Genomic DNA, 22226 nt, shown 5'->3' with positions numbered 1-22226 from the left:
TATGAAAAATCATAAAAAAATCATATAAATTGAACAATTGATCCAAAAAATCTGAAATTTTTATTGAATCCTTCTAATACTTTTCTTGACTTGTAAAAAAAATTTGATGCCAAAATTTGAAGCCGTTTGTGATCATTGTGAGATCTGATCAAAATAAGGAAAAACCCTAATTTTTAAAGATTTGATTTTTAGGGAAATATTTTGCATCAAAATTAAAATCACAAAAAACAGATCCTGTGTATAATTATGAGAGATTTCCAAAAATGTAAGAAAATCTAAACAATTCTCTCATTTGCTCTCAAAATTATTTTTTTATGAAAAATCATAAAAAATTCATAGAAAATGAAATTGTGCTCCAAAAAATCTGAATTTTGTATCAAGAGCTCCTGATACTTTCTTCAACCTGCAAAAAAAATTTGGTGCAAAATTTCGTAGCCGTTTGTGAGATATGATCAAATCTCTCCAAGATCTTGATTTTTGGTCCAAAACCCTAGCTGCACAAGGTTATTCTCCAAATTGTTTTACAAAACAACAATATAGGGTTAGAAAAATCTACAAAAAACACAGATCTAACAAAAATCCATGTCCCTCGAAGCATGCCAAAATGTTTATGGTGAAAACGGATAACAATAATAACAAAATTGAAAGGCTAAATGAATTCAACCACCAAACCCTAGCCTAACAACAACAAAGATCCACCATAACATATGAAGATTACCTAAGACAATGCAAATCAAATGAAATCACAAAGATTATACCATTACATGTCCAATAGGGTTTTGATCTCCATTCTTCCTATCTCCATTGATCTTGCTTGATATATTTGCTCTCAGATTTTATGTGCACGAGAGCTCAACAAAGAACAGAATGTGGTTGCAAGTAGGATCGTAGTGTAGTCAAGTGCATAAAATGATTAGCTAGGTTGATTAGGGTTTGATAATGAAGGAAGCATCTCCTTATATAGAAGACACGAATATGAAATGGAGGGATAAGATTGAGAGGTGTAAAAGGAGGTCGGCTATGATTAGAGGGTAGGTAGAAGAAATAATAAAATAATGAAAGAGGTAGGTAGTGTAGGAATTAAGAGATGAATGACATGTGTCATGGGTAGAAAAAGGCTAATGAATTAATTGAATAAATAAAGATTTATTTAATTAATAGAAGAAATGAGATCAATTAAATAAATAAATATTTATTTAATTTAGGAAAAGGATAATTTAAATAAATAAATGTATTTATTTAAATGAGAAATAAGGCTAGAAGAGGATAAATGAATTAATTAAATAAATAAAGATTTATTTAATTAATAGAAGAATTAGGCTTAGATAATTAAATAAATAAAATATTTATTTAATTAGACATAACAATTTTGGATGTCTACAACAACTACTGTAGAAATCAAGGTCATACTACCAACATGTGCCAAATCATAAAAGGTAAGCAACCGAATGTCACTAAGTCTAATAATTATTGTCACAATTGCAATAAATATGGTCACACATTTAACCAATGTAGGACAAAGTATGTTAACAATTATAAGAAGGAAAAATTCAAAGGGTTTTGTAAAAACTACAATAGATATAGACATAGTACCGAGAAGTGTTGGTATAAGCAAAAGAACTATATGTGGTATGCACACCAAGCAAATACTGGAAGCTACCGAACCCACAGAGATCTTAACAGACAATATGTTGCAGTACCATGGGATTACAATACAAGGATATGGTGTGAATGTTGTGGAAGATATGGACATATAAGTGCCAACTGCTTTATAAGGTTTGGGATGAACAACCGAAGATCATGAAGAAATCCTGGTATGACATGTTTTCATTGTCACAAAGTTGGACACTTGGCTGGAGATTGCAGAGATCAACCTAGAAAAGACACTGAGGAAATAAAAGAAAAATTAAAGATGATTTGGAAAAAGAAAGAAATTGTGTCAAATGAAGAAAGCACCTTACCTACCGAGTTAGGTGCTCCTATTCCAAATTAATCGATACAGGTATGAAGGGATTGCATTCTGTCAAGATTAAATCTTAACAGTTCCTATTTTATTATGTACTTAATTCAAAATCTGCATAGTTAAGATGTAGAAGTAAGTTTGAAAGTCTATCAAAGTCTTTTGGAGCACTATACAGGAAACCTGTCAAGTGGTGAATACAAGAAGCCTGTCAAGTCGATAAATGAAGGAAGTTTGGTTACTCGGTTAAAGCACAAAAAAAGGAAAGAAATTTTAGTGGAACCGAGTGCATTTAATGTTTTTTACCTAACCTGCACGAAGCCTGATAAGGTATATTGTGTACTTAAAGCATTTACGTGGTCATTTTTCACTCACCAAGTTTTCGAGAGAGCAGAGCAAAGCAAACCAAAGGCGATCAAACCTCCTACAAAGCAAAATTCAAGGTATTTACATCAATTTCAACACATTGTTAAGCTGGTTTACCGATCTTATCAAGTTGTTATTATCTGCTAAGTGTGAAGTGTCTGCCGTTTGAAAATCCTCAAACCCTAAGGATCTTTTGTTAGTTTTTATTTGAAATCTACAAATGGCACCTAAGATCCAAGATCCCATTGTTGTTAAGAATGTTGAAAATCCCTCAGTAAAATACTCTTTAACTCCCAAAGTTGCATCTGGACCGGATGACAAAACCGCATTTTCACTCATCCTAGATAGAGTGTTATTAGTCAAGGATGTGAGATTCTTCACCAAATGTTGTGTTGAATAACTCGGTCACGTTGAAATCAAAGACACATATGATGAATTGTGCACCGATGGCAAAATGGATAGCAAGTATGAGCACATTAAGATCAAGGGATTAATTGAAGCCCTAACCTATCCCCATGTGTTCAAACCCCAGTGGGTCAAGTTTGTTCTGAGCAGAGTTCATGATGACTTCATGTGGCTAGAAGAGCAACTGTTTAAGATTACCAAGGAAATCATTCATTTGATCACCAGTTACCCTATTTATGATCATGCCCAAGCTCATAAAATGATATCACAGAAGGAATTGATCGGTTTAACCGGAGTAGAATCAAATTGTAGAGGACTAAAATTGAACAATGTCATTGATGCAGAACTAAAATTTGCCATTAGAGTGATTGGTTACTGTTTCTTCCAATCGGCAAGGGAAAACAGTGTACCCTGTGCAACAGTAGACTTAGTATATAAAATTGTGAAGAAAGGCATGAAAATTGATCTATGTGAGGTGTTACTGAAAAACCTATTTGAGAATTTGAACACCATCAGGAAGCCGAAGAAGAACAACTCGGCTAATACACTAAAGTTTGGATCACTACTTGTATGCATATTTTTCTATTTTGAAAAATTCTTTCCAATAGTCAGTAAAGTTGTTTGGGAGCTACACCGACCAATCACCCATCAAATCAATGACTACATAAAACGTCTAGGTGATAATTTTACTGATATTATGGTTGATTACTTCAGTAAGTTTCAAGAGAAAATGCATAACAGGTACCGAATTCCACCCAAGCTAGTGGAAAAATACAAAGATGACATATGTTTTGAAGTGGACACTGATTACTGTTATGCGAATGTTGTGGAACCAAGAACTCAATCTTTGCCACCTATCGGTTATGAGATTGATTTTGACATCACACAACAACAAATTGATGCATTTCTTACATTACCAAGGCATGCTACTGAGCTGAGGTATGGAACCTATGAAGAAGTGAAAGAAAAGCAAAAATGAGCATTGTAGTACCCAAAGCTACAAGAAAGGCAACAAAGATGATAAAGGCATTATCAGATAAATTCGAAGAAGATTCTTCCTCCACACCTGTCAAAGGCACTATAGCCATTACCAAAGAGGAATTTGAAGCCCAAGAGGCAGCTATAACACTGAGCACCGAATTGCCTAAGGGAAAAGTGTTGAAAGAAAGAAACAGGATACATCAAAGGCCTCACCGACTGCTCTAGCAAAGCGACCTAACACAAGAGCATATGCAGCTTCACCAAGTAAGAAAACAAAGAGTGTTATTGTTCCCAAGGTAACAAAAACTTACAAGAAATCTACTCGGAGACTCATTTTGGCAAAAGAGTCTAGGGACACCGAATCTGAGGACGCAAACAAATTTCTGATTGTTAAGAGTACAAAGGACAATGTACATAGTGTTGAAAATTTTTGTGCAAATCTAAAGCAATATGGTGGAATTAGAGGATTCAGATATGTTAAGTATGAAACCAGATCTGATAATGAAAAGAGACAAATTGAAGAAGCTATCATCTGCACACTTCTAAAATTCTGATTGGTCCCATTAGAAGTCTCTAATTCTCTTCCAAAAGAATTATATTTGCATATTGATAATAGGTGGAAATATGCAATGGACTCAGAGAAACAGATCAGAGAAAGAAGTCTAGTACATCTCTTTCCAGACATGTCGGTAGTTGAAATAAAAGAACATATGACAACCTACCACACAAAGTTCCTCGTCAAACAAAAAGCCTTGAAACAGATGAATGGCCTGTATATTGAAATGGAAAATGAGACAAAAGAAAAGTGGCAGGAAATCTTTCGACTCAAGGATGCTGGTGAGAAAGCTGAAGTTGAAATAGTTGATGTCACCGAGCAAGACCCTGCTGACATTATTTAAATAGATGAAGATATCATGGATACAGAGGCACCTGAACAGGAAATGATAGAAGGCAATGCATATGCAAAACTTGTATCCAGTGAATCAGTTTTGGAACAAGTTCAGCCTTATCCACCGGTCAATCAACCTGTCTCAACCGAAGCCCCTCAGGATACAGATCAAGGCACTGAAGGTCACAAGTCTACAGCAGGAGAAGGTACTACTCAAGAATAGACCTCTCAAGAACCTTCTAGCACTGAAAATGTTGCAACTAAGACACCAAGTGCCGAGACACCAAAGGACACTACAGAGGCTAAAGAAACTAACCAAAGTGTTGCCTCTACCGAGCAACCTACCGAGGGTCATCAAGCCTCACAAGCCATTGTATTGGTTCAACCGGCCAAATCTAAAGAAAGGAAGATGAAAAAGCATAGTTTCAAGATAGATATATTGAAACCAAAAGTGTTGCCCAATGTAGAAATATCAAAATTAAAAGGGCAAGCACTCATTGAATTCGGTGAACTATGCAAAGCAAAGGTCGAACAAGAAAAACAAATGGCCATACAAAAGAAAAATAAAGTACTTTAGAAGGTAAAGACACTATTATCAGATATGCTACCTGAAGCTACAGTGACAACAAATGCAACCATCCATGTTCAACTGGATGAACTCCTAACAAAGATAGAGACATCTGACATCTGGAGTAGATGCATCGAAATATTTGAGCAAGCTAAAAGACAAGGAGCTCACTGCTAAAATGATAGAAGAGGTACAAAAAGCTATAGCTATTGGCAAAGTTAAACTTGTCAAATTTATTGCTGAGTTGTCCCCTCAACTCAAGCACATTCGTTATTTATTTTAGAAACTCTGTACATTTTCTTTATTCATTAAAGACATCAAAAATAAAACTGAAGCAATTGAGAAAGAGATCACCGATCTCTCAAATAAGTTGACCCCAGAGCCCAATTCAGTTCAGAATTTTTATACAAAGTTACAACAGCTCATGGCTCAACAATTGGACCTAAGAAATGAAGAACACAAGATAAGGATGGACATAATGACACTTCAGACATTATTCCTTCCTCATCTTTCCTTCGTCTAAGAACAGATCAACCGAGCCACATACCTATCTACTACACAAGAGGGAAGTACTTTAGATGGCTTAATATCATTATTGGCTGATATTCAAGTGCAAAATTCTTTAATGGGCAGTGTAAAGGATGCCCTCTCTGTCGCTCTCACTGATGCAAGGACAAAGTACAAATCCATTTTTGACCAGTTGCCACCACCGAATGGTAAATAAATTTTGATGTTTGTCAAAAAGGGGAAGTGATATAGTATTCAAAGCATCAAAGTATAGTATCAAAAAAAAGGAGTGTAGTATACAGGGGGAGTATACCGAGCAGAGTGAGCAGAGTATCCAAGAGTAGTGAACCAAGCAGTGAATAGAATAGTAAGCAAAGAACAAGAGTTTTATACAATATATTGATAAGGGGAGTATATCTGGATATACTATTTCATCAACTAATGTATATACTGTCAGTGTAGTCAAATTTTGTAAGGTATATAGATTATTGAGTTATGACTTTGAAAGTAGTTTTGTCAAACATCTCAACTAATGTCAAAAGGGGAGATTGTTACTACTTATCAAGTTGCCATTAGTTTTATATCCAAAGTCATTCTATATACTCTAGTCGGTTACTACTACCGAAATATTCAGTCGGTATGCATAGTACAATCGGTTATAGAAGAAAGTAGTCACAGAGCCCAGTATGCACTGAGCTGTCTACCGAGTATCATTCCATGTCTACTGAGCAACAAAGATGATACACCGAGTTGATATACACCGAGTGAAACATGTTACCATATTCATTGAACCTGGACACACATATGAAAATGTGTTACAAGATCGAGGAACATAGAACCGTTATCACATTGAAAATTGCACTTAAAGATTGTGTATGATTTTGAGGTCATCTAACCAATGAAATTTTTTGCATGGTTATTCATTCGAGAAATCATGTTTGTAAGATCGAAGCAATGAATCAGATCACCGACATAAGAGATCTATTTATACAACATGGATTAAAGATAAAAGTGAGAGACATGGATATACATAAGTGTATGAAGCAAGACATGTGTGATGCATGAGAAAACACTAAGTGTTATGACTGTTGCAGAGACACGGAGGTCACCGAGAAGGATTTCAGAGAACAGTCAAAGAACAGAGTAAACAAAAGGGTTTACTGAGTTACTTTATGGGTTATCGAGGTATGCTATAGGCAAGGTAATCTTATTTTGAGCACATAGAATTTGCTATAACATTCCAGATGTAAAGTTGCAGATATTTGTAAAGATTTTATTGAAAATTTTGAAGTTGTAAGAGAAACCTTTAACAGGGTAAAAGACTCTAATCAAGTCTATAAATTGTAAAGCCTCTAACCAGGTGCAACATTTAGATTAAGTGTTGTAAAATCCTTTAGCAAGGTAGATCTAATAGATCTTGATACTCCTAACAGGGTAAGCTATCAAAAATAGCTAAACATGTAGCTCTAACCGAGCAACCTTTATTATTGCAGTAGTGAAGTTGTGGGTGCAATCCCCACCGCAGTTTTTCTCTCTAACCAAGAGTTTCTGCGTATCCAAAATATATGTGTTATGGAGTGAATCATGTATGATTGTTATTTATTTGTTTTAACTTTATGTTATGTTACAGCAGTTTTGGGTTTATGCATAACAGTAAAGATATTGTTAATAAAAGGATTTGAAGTATTGATTCACCCCTCCCCTCGCAGTACATTAGCTTTCCATATTGGGCCTAACACAATAAGTAGTAATGGGCATTTTACTAAATAAACTACTACCTCTGCCTATTCCTCTGCTTCTGGTTCTTCGATTGGATAATTTGCTACTCGATCTCAATCTTGGTTTTGAAATACGGGTGAATCTACTGCATCTGTGCAGGGTGGTGGTTCTTCACCAGATACTTAAATTGTCAGGATTATAACAAGCTATGCAAGGACGAGATTCGGTGCTGAAGCTATCTTTGTCTATATTTTTAAATAGGCGATGCTTATGCTAGGTCAACCTAATCTGGATATGGACCTGCTTGATCTCTATCTTGACCTATACCAGACTTTGGATAAATAGATTATGGAAAAGGCTATGTGCCTACCTATGTCCCTACTTCCTTTGCCACTGGTAGTGAAAACTTCTAGCTATGGTGATAAAATTTATACCTTTCCCATTGCTTAAAGGGCCTTTGCTCCTACCCCAGTGACTTGTACTTATTTAACTTATAATGGGGCATCGACTAGCTTTGGATCTACAGACTCTGGAACTAGGGATGCAACTACTAAATCTGCTTGATCACTAATTGGTTTTTCATTTGCATAAAAGTGATCGATCAGGGATAGATACAAAGGACTATATCAAGGCATCATATCACCCCATAGAGGATATGGAATAAAACACTAATTAAATCCGCAGATGGCAGGAGCTATAGTAGATCTGCTATTGGAGAGTTTGTTGGGGAATCTTTTCCTACCCTTAGAATAGTAGGGCTATGGGGTGGATTGAATATATAGGTTTTGGAATTCAAATTGACAAGGATGTTGGTCCTGAATCAACTGCAATTAGAGCCTCTCTTATTGTTACCTTTGCCTTCACTACAGGGTCTTCTCGGTCTGAACCTAGTGGGACTATAACTATCCCTTAGAATTATCCGCCTTTTCCTCTGCAGGCAATCAATGGGTGGATCAACTTAAACTAGATCCCCTTATATATAGTAGGGCAACTAGAACTAAAATTGGCTCTACAACTAAAGAATTTGTACCTAGAATTGGATCTGCCACCCCTATCCCTATATTTGGCAAGGGTTGTTGACTCATCTGAAGGAATTCCAGTTCTGGCACAGGATCTCGAACCAGGGACTCTGCATCTCACTTTCGAACTGCAACATTCGGACCTTAATTTGGGTCAACAATGATAAATATTGCCCTACTATCTCATAGGGTATCTCGATTTGCACCTAGATGATATGCGATGAATGGATTTTGAAAAGCATCTTCCTTTAGTGAGGGGGTTCCCGTTTGTGGTTCTAAGTCATCAAGGTAAATTGAATTGACTGGGGTAGGAAGGGGTGTTGCTTCCACTAGCGTTGGATACCTAATGAATGAAACTTAATATGTATATGCATTTGGATCCTAATAGTATAGAACTAAAAGTGCTATTGATGGTGGCGAAACTCTTACTAGCTTTGGCTTTGCCCCTACACCTGAAGGATATGAAATTCGCACAGCTCGCATTGAGGGTAGGTCTTGATCTTGATTTGGTGAAACCCCTTCTTCTATTTAAAATGATGGTGGTGAATCAACTGACTATGTTGCAATAGATCGTGCCTTTGCTGGGAGAGAAGAGAGACGTCAAACCCTCCATTTGGTCTATTCAATTTGAGGTCATTAAAGGTTAAGTCTAGTGACTAATTCATAAAGGGAAGATATTGAGTAAGCAGATCATAGGAATGGAAGAGTAGTAATCGGTAGCATGTGTATCACTCGCCTATGCTATCGCTCAGGAAAGAAGATATCAAAGTGGACAAAGCCCCTAATATTTTAAGGGCAAGTAGGCATGCCCTAAGCTCTAGGTTATCCAGTAAGTTTAGGTAGTGAGGTAGGTTAGCCAGTAAGCTTAGTCGTGTCCTGTGTTTCTTTCATTAGGTAAGCTAGCCACCATCGTGTCTTAGGTAGTTTAGATGGGAGACTAGCCTCTGTGAGGAGGTGTGGATGGGAGCCAACCTATGTATATAGGTTGGGAGGTGTAGATTGCAACTCATCTAGGTTAGTCGATTCAGTCATAACACCAACCAACTTAATAGGTGAGGGTTAATGCATGTTCTCGTGGTTAGTTGGTTTAGTTGTCCCCTTAGCTAGTGATGACCTAACCCATAAAATACGCCATTTGCAAGTGGTGCTAGTGCCATTGCTCCTATTCTGAGGGATAACTTGGCTTTTCATATCTGTTTGATTGCCCTACCTTTTATAGTGGCATTGGTATTTCTGAGTTTATAGATGACTTACATAGGGCATTGTTGTTTGATCCATAGGTATGGGTAGAACCTTTGCTTGCATTGCTCTTTCCATAAAGTTGGAGTGCACCGAAAAAAGTATTAGTAATACCAAGAGTAGCACCGAGGTAATACCCCATGATCGTAAGCCACTGAAGCACACGCATATTGATTCAACCAAATGAAACCACTATTACACTACCCAGAGCTAGTAATATGACACAAAGACCTAGCCCAGAAAGTTCGAACCAATACAATAGCACCTATACTAGAGAGAGCCCTTTCTTGAAGTGCTTTGGATGGATTTCTACAGGGCTCATCCTTGGAGCTATGTAGGGGCCTGTAGCTTACCCCAAGCAGTGATAATGACTTCGCGAAAGGTGGGATGGAGTGGATAGCTCATGTAGGACCAATAGCTAGAAGTCTTTGTAAGGGAAGCTTAAATAAGGAGGGTAAGAAGAGTGAGGGGTTGATTTATGATCAATGTACGTCTATAGATGAGACCTTGCACAACTAAGTAAATGGCCTAGAAGTGTGAACTTCAGTTCTGATTCTTCCTTTCCAAACATCGGAAGAGCCCACCCCTATTTTTCCAATGGCATAGTAGAGGTTGTTGGGGAAAAGGCATGGTCTGATACATAGGTAGAGCAGTAGCATAGCCAAGTCCATCAAGTCTAGCGGATTTAGGTACGCAAATAGGATTTAGCGGCAGCAGAGCAAGTAGAATCGATTGAAATCGATCCACAGCCGATTGATCTCTTGTGCCAACATATCATATGCAAAGAGGAGTTTTGGTTGATGGACCAACCAAATAAGGCATGCATCATCGGTAGTCTCTATCTCTTTAACCGTTTAAACATAGAAGGCATACTTAGCCCCTAGGTTCCTCCTTTCTCCTGTATGTCATTAACTTATTGGGTGAATCCTGCTGGGAGTATAGTGGGGAAGTATAGATATGGGTGCGATGCCCATCCCAATGAACCCCATCTCTATATGGACATGGATAATCCCTATGTATCCATCTATTACATACTTGATATGATATAGGTATGTTCTTATATATTAGTGAACAAAGTAACATAGTAACAGTGAGGAGCAACCGCGTGCTATCATTGAAGATGATCTCCCCTAAACCTCTATAGGAAGGAGCAAGAGATGACTGAACCCAATCAAGATCAAGGTTGTGTCTTTCAACCTGAGCTAAAGGTTCTACCAGAGCATATATAATTATAATAGATAGCACAAAGAACACACAAGGCAGTAAAGGTTATATTCTCCTTTTACGTCTCAATGCCTAAACACCAAGCAACATCGTATGAGTCGAGCTAAGGTAGCTTAAGGACCACAGGTAAGATAAAAAAGCAGCTATCTCATGCCAGATATTGTAGAGTCTAGAGGTAGCTAGAGCAGTTACATATACAGTACAACATGAAATATCATTTCGACATGAGAATTATGATAGATAAAAAGACTCTCCATTCGGAAAGACAAAGCATGCATTTGCAAAGCCTACTGATTTATTCACAAAGGAATCCTTCTTTAGCTAAGTTTAGGTAGGGTGGTGCTACTCTTCCTTTCATTCATTATGAATTCCCGACCCCCGCCTAACCGACCCAAGATAATGGACAACCATTTTGAGTGCTTGTGCGTAGAAATCCCTAGACTGATGATGTCGAATCCAAGAGATATTATTCTTTTTTGATAATGTAGACATTTAGTAACCCACTCCCTCCTCCCATGGCATATATGTCGTATAATAGAGAGTGGCAACTAGAGGAGATGTAGTGCCTGATCTATCGACAAAGGATAGGTGCTAAGATATTGAAGTGGACTTAGCCCCTGCTGCCAATGAGTTAGTGTCTAATCCACATGGATACGAGTATAGATAATCAGGGTGGGCATCAACACTCATTGTGAATTGAAATAACTTATCCCATGGCTGGAACTCAACGATACAGGTACATATAGTCTCACCTTCCCATGCATAAACAACATAATAGAGTATGAGGCCTTGGTCACATAACTACGAATGGTCATACAATGGAACTTGATCAGATTCCTCATGAGCAAAACAGAGCTTTAGATGCAATGGCTACAATAGCCTCTCTTCTCGATCTTCCACATAACTCAACATGCTACAAGTTCTTAATTGAACATCTTTGGATCCCAGTTTATGATATCCTAGAATCCAATATGGTATATCAACTCCTCCATCCTGATTCCCCATGGTATGGTGAATTTTACGCTTACCTACGTGATAAAATCCTTTTGCCAAACCAATCGAACAATCAACGAAAAACCTTCCTATGCCAATCCGCCTGATACACCATCCTTCCCAAAACCCTATACCGATGAGGTCTTGATATTACTCTCCTTTGATGTTTAGAGCAAGGTGAGGTGACCACAACTTTAGAAGAAGTACATCAAGGTATCTATGGGGTCCAATCAAGCGGTCCTTCATTGGCTAAAAAGATCATGCAGATAGGATAATATTGGCCCTCCATGGAAAAAGACTCCTATTACTTTGTCAGAAAGTGCAAGAAGTGCCAAGTACATAGAGCTTTGATACATGCACCTGTGTAGGAAATACAACCCATGGCAAGACCATGGCCCTTTTATTAATGGGGACTTGACCTTGTGGATAAAATCCATCCATCTTCATTTACAAGTCATAAATTCATCATTACCGCCACTGAGTACTTCACAAAGTGGATCAAAGGTGTTCCACTCACCCAAGTCACTAGCAAGTAGATCGTCTCATTCATACTGAACTACATTATCTTTCGGTATGGTGTACTCATGTCCATCATCACAGATAACAGGCTTCCCTTCAAAAATCAGGATGTCCGAGAACTCTATGAGACATTTCATATCCAACACCGTTTCTCCACCCCATAATACCCATAATGACATGGTCAAGTGGAAGCCTCAAACAAGAACGTATTAAGGATCTTAAAGAAGATATTTAATGATGTCGATTGTCATTGGCACATTCATTTGAATCCCACACTATGGGCATATAGAACTAGGATTTGAACCCTTATAGGCACCACCCCATACTCACTTGTCTATGGAGTAGAAGCTATCTTGCCTATTGAGGTTGAATTACCATTCTTGTGGGTCTCCAAACACAATTTTATTAATGATGAAGAGTACTGAATCTCCCATCTTCAAGACATAGAACTTCTTGATGAGAGATGACAAGCTGCCTACAATCACCTTAAAGCATATAAACAACACATTAGCAGAACCTATAATCATAGGGTCAAACCTCACACATTTGAGGTAGGAGATCTTTTTCTCGGAGAGAATCCTTGCAATCAACCAAACAGAGAACACTAGGGAAAATTTAAATCCAATTGGCTAGGTCCATATGCCATCACCGCCGTCTTCGGTTCTAGGGCATATCAGTTAGCAACTTTCAAACGAGAACCACTGACACATCCAATCAACAACATGCATCTCAAAAAGTTACATACATAAGTTGTGCAGAGCATCAAGCTCATAAAAAATTAGAAAATACCCAAAACATTCAAAAAAATGGAAAAAGCAAGAAAAATAGTTTTAAAATCATTCATCCAAACTATGAAAACCACTTTGGTGGCACCTTGGATAAGTACGGTGGTGAAAACCTAGCAAAAATGTGTCATCTACAAAGTTTGTAACTCCATTATCTTTCAGATTTGTTGCGATCACATCCATTGCATCCACCCATACATCAATATCTAATGTGGCTTGATATTGAGTTGGAATTAGGGTTATTACCTCACATGTCATGCATCCTGCTTTCACACTGACACCTAATTGGGGGCACCTTTTTAAACTAATGATGGGAGTGGATTCTTAATACTGGTGATTCACCGAGTTACTCACTTGGAAAATGTCCTAAAATAAAGGCAAAACATTTGTAAAATCTCAAAAGACTAAAAACATTCAGAAAATATCTTGAAGAAAAAACCCAAAAACATTCGAAAAACATCAAAATCAATCAAAAACATTGCAATAAACTTGTTCCTAGTACATAAAAATTGAGTTATCCACAAAACAAATGTTTGAGCTACCTAAAAGATGACCAACTATCAAACCAACTCAACAATCAAACATCTAAGCAAAACAAATACAAGATCGTCTTAACAAGGATGGATCTTTCCTTACAACAAGACATGATGACATATCTCTTTGACTAAGAAGATTTTATTTGGTTGATGGGAACTTGGTCAGATTACTACATTTTATATCAAGTTCATTACTACTCCAAGATATCCACAAATGATTAGAGTGGTCGGGATGGTTCCTGTTATATTTTTCTTTGTTTTTTGTTTGTGGATTGTTCCAATGAAGTTCTGGGAAAAATACTCATGGTGTCTACATGGGAAGTTCACTGAGCTACGAGATCCTATGAAAACAATACAAGGTCATGGGTCCCTATGGCTTACTGATTACAACATATACCTTGAGCAGGAGTATATGAGCCAGAATGGAGGGGAACCTTTCTTGTTTCCGATGTTTGTTTATAGGTGGAGCGTTGAACCTTGGTTTCTAATACCTTGACCAAGATCGGTACTACCACGCTTGATGAGGAAATAAAGCATTATGAATGGTCATGGATTGCCAATTTCATCTCATTTGTATATATTGCATTTTGTTTCATGTTGCCCATACATTTGTTCATTCATACATTATAAATATTTTGTAAGCATGCATATGCACACAATATGTTGCTATGAGAAAGCTAAGTATGCAGGACTATTCTTAAAACTCACGAAGAGTACTTAGATACACAAGGCATTTCACATTATCATTAGGACCCTTTGCATCAGGGCTATTTCATTATCAAAAACATCATGAGAGGGGAGGGGTGAATCGGTACTTCAAATCTTTTCTTCAACAATAACTTTATTGTTAAGCATAAATTGAAAACTGCTGTAACATAATACAATGCTAAAACAAATAAATAACAATCATACATGATTCACTCCATAACACATATATTTTGGTTACGCAGAAACTCCTTGTTAGAGAGAAAAACTGCAGTGGGGATGGCACCCATAACTTCACTACTGCAATAATAAAGGTTGCTCGGTTAGAGCTACATGTTTAGCTATTTCTGATAGCTTACACTGTTAGGAGTATCAAGATCTTTAGATCTACCTTGCTAAAGGATTTTACAACACTTATTCTAAATGTTGCACCTGGTTAAAGGCTTTACAATTTATAGACTTTGTTAGAGTCTTTTACCCTATTAAAGGTTTCTCTTACAACTCAAAATATTACAATCAAAATCTTACAAAATATATGCAACTTCACATCTGAAATGTTATAGCACATTCTATGTGCTCAAAATGAAATTACCTTGCTTATAGCATACCTCGGTAAATCATAAATTAACTCGGTAAACTCTTCTGTTTACTCTGTTCCTTGACTATTCTCTGAAATCCTTCTCGGTGACCTCTATGTATCTCTATCAATCGTAACAGTCATAACACTCTGTGCTTTCCCATGATTTTGCTTTTCACATATGTCTTGCTTCACACAAATATATTTTTGATCCTCAATTCATGTTGTATAAATAGACGTCTTGTGACAGTGATCTTGTTCATGCTTCGATCTTACAAACATGATTCATTAAATGAATAACCATACAAAATTATTTCATTGGATAGATGTGTTGGTGCCCAAAACCACAGATTGGAAAACCCAAAGACTTGCCAACTCCTTAGGAAATCCAATCAGCCTTGGGCAACGAACAGGGATGGTCGAAGACCAAATCCCTCTGCACTTCAGGCTCCACAAGACCTAGGCGGGTGTACCCTTCCCTCTCAAGCACAAAAGAGTTATTTAAATGTGGATTTAAGTCTCTAAGCAATTTTACACAACTGGCAAATTAGTGTTCTGCAACTATGCTATATCATGTGCTTTAGCTGAATACTTTGAAAACTGAACTAAATATGAATAAAAGTGTATGTTAAAGATATTGTGTATTGAAAATGAAATGCTTTCAGGACTTGAATGAAATCTGCAAGGGTTAGTTAAAATAGGATATGGAAGAATGTTTCTCTGTAAGGACCTTATGCATACAAATCAAAATCTCAGAAATAAATGACAGACCAGTGCCTCTATCCAAGAATATGCACGATACTTTGTGGACAAATAATTTGATTAAACTCTTGAGATAGTTTTCAGGCAACTTGTAGCACAAGACTATCAATACAGAGGTTCCATTAAGTGCTATAAGAACATGAAGAAGCAAATCTTATATTTAATTATAACAACTTGTGGTGGCACACTGTATTAAACCCTTTATCAGATTTATCAAGAGGACAAAATGAAATTCATCAACACAAAAGTATACATGAATTCTGGAATTGAAACAACGAATCTTGTATATTAATTTCTCGAGAATGAATGCATACAATAGCTACACTTACAGATACTCCATTACACAGTGATTGCTCAAAATGATACTTCCATTCCTACAGACTTCTCCAATACAAACATCCCATAGCCCTTACTGGTAGCCTGACAGATTATGAATTGTCTCTTTTTTTTTTTCTTAATTGAAAAAGACTCCCTATAAATACCTGATCCAAAAGATATATGTGAAAGGACACACCCTTTTGCATACAAGAGGGAGTTACAGACAGTTGTTTTTCCAAAGGACACACCCTTTGGTTTACAGAGATAATTACATTTGAATCCCTAAAATACACACTAAATAACGCTTTAATAATATATCCTTTATCCTTCGCTTTGATAATACTTCCCATAAATATTCAATATCTCCTGCACATAAAATAAACCAATCAAAACCCTTATTAATTAAAGATTAAAATATATTCCACTTTAGATTAGGCTATAATCATTTTACCCTATGTAAAATACTTATTTACAATAATTCACTTAAATCAAAGTATTAAACACTTGTAAATATTTATTCCAATAATAGTTTTTATTAAATAACATAAGGTAAAAGATTTTGTATAGTAAGTAAAAGAAAATACTTCCCTTCCAATAATGTTACAATACTTTCTCACCTTTTGGTAATCTTTAATTTGGGTTGGAAATATTATATCATATGAAGTAACCTTTGCAAAAACCAATCAAACATTAAATGACTCACCCTAATGAATATGTTCAAATTATTTATCTAGGGTGAAAACAATATTAAGAGAATATAATATGACATAGTAGTATATAACACCCAATTTAGGTCATCCAATACCACATATATTTTCCCTTTTGATAAAAAATATTACAATTATAATTTCTTAAAAGGCAAAAAGAAAATACCACTTGCATAAGTATATCAAGATGCTATAAATAAGATTATTTTCAAAATGCCTTTCACAAGTAATAATTAGAAATATTATATCATAAAAAAATGTCAAAATGTAATCTTGGATGAAGAATACTCCCTTTTAATGTTTGCCCAAGAATTTTAGCTTTTAAAACAACATTGCAATAAATATTTATCCTTTAATTAATCTCTTAATAAATAAAATTCACCCTAAAGTATTTAATTTAGTGATTAAGGGCAAAAATAATTCACAAGAGAGTAAAAAAGGTAATAACAATATCGAAATTCAATTTTCTTCATTATTGCATTTCACACCTTTTAACATATTTTTCAAAATAAGATCCATTTATATGAAATAACATTTTACCCTAATATATATTTTACCAATGTTTTAGGGTAAAAATAATTTATTTAAATCACATATTTCAAAATGTATTTCCACATTTCAAGATTACTTTAATAAATTAAAATCTTGTGGAAATATTTGCAAATTATTATCCATAGTAATTCACCCCAATAAACATTTTCAAGTAATACAATAGAGCAATTGGTAAAAGGGGAGGGTAGGTATGGGTAGTTAGGAAAGTCGAGTTGAGAGGTTGAGTGTTCATCTCCCTCTCCCTGCCCTTTTGTAAAAATATATTTTATTTTTAAATCATTTATATGCCAAATATAATCACATTGCAAAAAATATTCTTGGGTAAGATATACTCCCTGTAGAATAATTTATTGATTGTCCAACCTGAGCAATCCTGTTATCAATTACCAAGTTTTTGCCTATAATTTTAGGTTCCACCAAGATGTCCTCAAAATCATATAAAATCTATAAGTGCAATTTCCAATGTGTTAACGGTTTCTTGTTGCTCGATCTTTGTAACACGTTTCCCATATGTGTCTAGGTTCAATGAATCTGTTAACACATTTCACTCGGTGTGTATCAACTAGGTATACTTTCTTTGCTACTTGGTAGTGATAGAATGTTACTCGGTAGACAGCTCGGTGTATACTAAGCTTTGTGACTTGTAACTTCTGTAACTGACTGCTCTGTTCTTACCAACTGAATATTTCAGTAGTAATAACCGACTAGAGTATATAGAATGACTTTGGACATAAAATTAATGATAACTTAGTAAATAGTAACAGTTGCCCATACATTTGTTCATTCATACATTATAAATATTTTGTAAGCATGCATATGCACACAATATGTTGCTATGAGAAAGCTAAGTATGCAGGACTATTCTTAAAACTCACGAAAGAGTACTAAAATACACAAGGCATTTCACATTATCATTAGGACCCTTTGCATTAGGGCTATTTCATTATCAAAAACATCAGACATCATCATTTATTATCTTTATTGTTTGCATTTTAGGTGCATTCAGATTATATTGTATTAATTCATCATAAATTTATCATTATCAAATTCATCTTTTCATTATTATTGCATTCAAGTTCATCATTCAAAATCATTATCATTATCAAATTCATCTTTTTATTATCATTGCATTTCAACTTCATCATTCAAATCATTCATTATCAAATTCATCTTTTTCATTATCATTGCATTCAAATTCATCATTCATTACCAAATTCATCTTTTCCTCATCGTTCAAAATTCATTCATCTTTTCATTATTGTTGCATTCAACTTCATCATTTAAATTCATTAATTACCAATTTAAATATAATTTTATCATTAGTCAAATTCATCATTATATCATCAATCATATATCATTATTAAAAATATTATCATTACATGCATTCATTCATTACATACATCACTGTCATAAAACAACGAAACCAATTTTATTTCATAAATTTTATCAACAATCAAACATTGCATTTATTACATATTAGTCATCACATTCATTAACGAATTATCAACATATGCATCCACAACATGTATACATCCTAGAATATAAGTCAATATAAGATCACAACATCAAACTCAGAATCATATCATATTCATCATGTCATAAATAAAAAATGTCTACATTTATACATCATCATATATCAAAAAATTATGTACCATATATCATCATAAATAAATGTATCATCACATAAGATCCATCACATATCAAGCATCTTGCATAGGAAATAAATCATCACATAAGCATCTCATATCATCATTGTATCTCATCAGATACAATGATGTCAAAAATATCAGCTACCAAGAGTCATCTAAGTATCAATATGTAACAATATATCCAACTATCAAAATACAAGGGACAATAAAAATTAAGTAGCACTCTCGCTAGATGTAGAAGGGGTACCACCGGTTGAAATTCCTAGAGGACAAGGAGGACCTATGACACCCTTGCTACTCTATGCTCTATGCGAGTGCTCAAATCTGGCTCACTGCATTTACGAGTAGATCATTACCTGCTAGCTGTTGGGCATTACCTACTCATATAAACCTCACTAGTAGTAAATTTCCTCACAAACTCCTTGCATCTCCCTCATAGCCTCAATCGTCGACCCCTGACCTTGTACCTACTCCAAAATTTGAATCCTCTCCTATTTTGGTGCTAGTTGGTCAATAGCATCATCATGCTCCCTGAGCACAACAATCACCTCAGCTCCTCATGCAAATAGTTGTACATCTTGGGGAATTATCTTTGCATCTCTGTCATCCAACTGTGCCTCTACAACATTGATCTGAGCCTCAACCATGGTCAGACGGGCTTGTAATTGAACTAGAATAACCTCCTAAAGGTCATCCTGTCCTGCTAGCTCTGCCACTACTAGTGGTGGTGGTGATGGTGCTACCTGTGCAGGTGGAGCCTGTAACAATCTAACTAGGTGACCACCCTTGCCTCTCCTACCTCCTCCCACATCTCCACCACCCCCACCTCCTCCACCCCCATCTCCTCATCCACCAACCCCTCTCCCATCTAATCTCCTCCTCCTCCTGCCCTGTCGAGGAGCCCGATCATCCTCAAATGGCAAGAATGGCTCCACTGAATTAGAAATACAAGGAAATGATGTGCAACCAAATATTGTGCATACTCCTCTGTGACCCCTGCATTTGCGATAACTTCCCTATACGCCCATGGCCTCAATTGTAGGCTCTGAAACTCTACTAAGGTCTGATCATAAGGTAGCATAGGTCCCCACTGATATCTCTCTCGGACCACATGAGCATACTCACCTAATCCCCTCGGCATACCTTGTGTCCACCCAAACTGTCTCATCACTCAACCCAACAAGTGCCTCTTGATGATGTATGATGTCCTCCCAAGAAAAAACCAAGACAAATATACATATGGCATCACCTCTGCGTCATCCTCCCATGACTCACAGTCTAGGTATGGCCGCTAGATAATTGTGTCCAGGTCATCCAATGCTCGATGCCAATACTCTAGCTTACCTGTTTGGGGATGAGTCATCACACCTCCATACATGTATATATAGGGCTCGTCAATTATCCTGAATCTCATACACATGAGTCTGCGGATGCCTCTCTCAGGCTTGCAACACACCTAGGTCCTCCTACAAACACAATCAAGTGACAATGTCAACTTCTCTGCTTATATAATCGACTAATACCTAGACTACATTAGATATTTTTTGATCAAGTATCTCAAGTCTCAACAGGTAACTCGACTCACAAACACCTAGACTACAACATACATTTAAATCAATTGCCTAGTCTCAATAGGTACAACGAGTCTCCCAAATGCAACAAACAACCTAAAATAGCAAACTGACATTAACTGCCACAATCCAAATCTAACTAGGGCAATCATATTTCCACACACTCAAAATAGTGCCAAAAGCAATATTTTACTTATCAAAAGCGCTAGAACACACAAATGTACTATTTTACCTAGCAAAAGTGCTACACAAATGCCAAAGTGCTAAATCAACCTCTTAATAGTGCTAAAACTTATAAAAAAATGCAAAAGCGCTAACACAGCTTATCAAAAGCGCTAAATCTCAATAAGAAAACAAAAATGCTAGATCAACAGAACAAAGGCGCTAAATTGACAAAAGCGCCAAAGCTACCCTACAATAGTGCCATTGCGGCACAAAGGAGCTAAAACGAGTGACAAGAGCACTAAAACATAGTTTTAGTGCCTTTGTGTTGACTTGACTTCAACTAGCTAAAAAAAACATTAAATGAGCTAAAAAGGCAAAAGTCAGAACTCGACTTACTGGGGGTCCATAGTCAGTTGACCACTGGTACCTTCAGATCCACTCAAATCGATAATTTGCTATGGGAACCACCATGATTTTTTTTATAATCTACTCGCAAGGGCCTCTGGCAAAGCTCAAATTCACTTTCGAGGAGTGTAAAAATGAGGCCAAATTTACCCTTCTCGCCTTTCTTGTGGACGATGACAGATTCAAAGAATACATGTATTGTGAAGTTTGATTTTTGGAGACATGTTTGGGGTTTGGTGAAGAGCTCAAGTATGGATGGTTTTCCAAAGAGTACGAGCTTGTGATCAAGAATTTCCACCCTTATGAGGGCTAAGAGACAATTTGGAGGATTTTTGTCGAGAATAATTCAATGTATGTGATTCAAGAGTTTGGGACTCAAAGCTCAAGGATTCAACTTGAAGCTACACCTTAAAAAGGGTCACAAGGAAACTTGGGGGAGTTCCATGATAGGGAGACAAATGGACCCAACTCAAACTTAACAATACAAGACCCTTTGAGACTTTACAAACTGCCTCAATGTATTGACAAAGAAAAATCATTGCAAAACTACCACCTTGCTGCCATATTGATAGACCCTTGCACAGTCACTCATAACTTTTGAAAATGAACAAATTTATTCGATCTCTCGAGTGAAAGTCTTCATAGCTTGGATATACAAAACATATCCAAAAATAAGCAAAATCCAACGGTGGAAATGTGAGATATGGCTCCCGTATTAGGACTATATTTTCTGCAACAGTCTGCCCCTAAAATTTCAGATCTTTACTCCCACAATGCACATGTCATCTTGTGCATGGCCTCTTGAGACAAAATATTATGAAAATATACAATATAATACACCATCATACCCATTTTTGGGGTTAGATCAATCTGGAAATAAAATATACAACATTTTCATGCTCTTTATTAACCCTATGGCAGGGATATGACTGTTTTCACAAGAAATTAGACATATTCACCAAAACAAAACCAAATCACTTCAAACCAAAGCCAAAATAAACTTATTTAATTATAGAAACATCTCCAACCATGAAGGAATGAAAACTAATTCATAAAAGCACTCAAAACAATGGAAAATCAGACTGTTCTATGTGGAAACCTGGAA

This window comes from Cryptomeria japonica, chromosome 6 (assembly GCF_030272615.1).
Source record: "Cryptomeria japonica chromosome 6, Sugi_1.0, whole genome shotgun sequence".
Taxonomy (NCBI): domain Eukaryota; kingdom Viridiplantae; phylum Streptophyta; class Pinopsida; order Cupressales; family Cupressaceae; genus Cryptomeria; species Cryptomeria japonica.
This window is presented reverse-complemented; position numbering follows the sequence as displayed.